We start from the raw sequence: 1,155 nt of genomic DNA on the forward strand, positions 1-1,155 counted from the left end.
CAGGAAGACGCCGAAGGAGTTCATTACCCCCATTGCGATGCGCTTGTGGTGAGGGCTGTCATAGCCCGGAATGGGCTCAAACGAATGCTAGTCGACAATGGCAGCTCCGTCAACATCCTGTTTGGGTCCGCCTTTGACAAAATGATATTGGACCATCAGTTGACACCCACCACCACTCCATTGTACGAATTTACCGGAGATAGCATCATTTCGAGGGAAAAGATAACGCTGGCAGTGGAAATGGGAGAGTCTCCTCAAACTACGATGAACTTCATGGAATTCCTCATAGTTGATAGTCGATCGGCTTACCACGGAGTCTTTGGCAGACCGGCCCTAAAGGAATTGGGAACAGTCACTTCCATCCACCACCTATGCATGAAATTCTCGACAGAAAATAGGGTGGTAACGGTGAGAGGCGACCAGAGAGGCTCGGGAGAGGGCTATCTAAGCTCCATTAAGAAGGTAGAGCCACGGGATGTCCACGTGATCATGGCTGATGTGGTCATGGCGGATGTCCCAGGTGACGCTCCCACTGAACAAGAAGATGTTGATATGATTGACGCGCCACTTAATTCGGAGGTGCTGATCATTGATGAGATTGACCCCCGCATAATGGAACATGAGCCTCAAGCATCCCCTGTAGAGGAACTTGAGAGCTTCTCCGCGACCCTCGAGACCCTTCCAAGGTACTGAAGGTAGGCAAAGGCCTATCCGACATTTTGAGAGAAAAGATTAAGGACTTCATAGGCAAGAACCTTGACATCTTTGCTTGGAGGCATGAGGACATGGTGGGCATTGACCCCAAGGTCAGCTGCCACCACTTGAAAATTGATCCTAAAGTTGCCCCGCATAGACAAAAAAGGAGAGCCCTCAACCTGAGAGGTATGAGGCCCTGAAGAAAGAGGTTCAAAAGCTCATCCAAAATGGCTTCATCAGGGAAGCCACCTATCCGAGGTGGGTTTCCAATCCAGTCCTGGTTAAGAAACACAATGGCAAATGGAGGGTATGCATCGACTTTACCAATCTCAATAGAGCTTGCCCGAAAGACAGCTTTTCACTTCCAAGGATTGACCAATTGGTAGACTCCACGGCCGGACACGAGTTGTTGAGCTTCATGGATGCATACTCTGGCTACAACCAAATCCCCATGCATCC

The sequence above is a fragment of the Olea europaea genome, chromosome 18 (assembly GCF_002742605.1).
Source record: "Olea europaea var. sylvestris chromosome 18, O_europaea_v1, whole genome shotgun sequence".
NCBI classification, from domain to species: Eukaryota; Viridiplantae; Streptophyta; class Magnoliopsida; order Lamiales; family Oleaceae; genus Olea; species Olea europaea.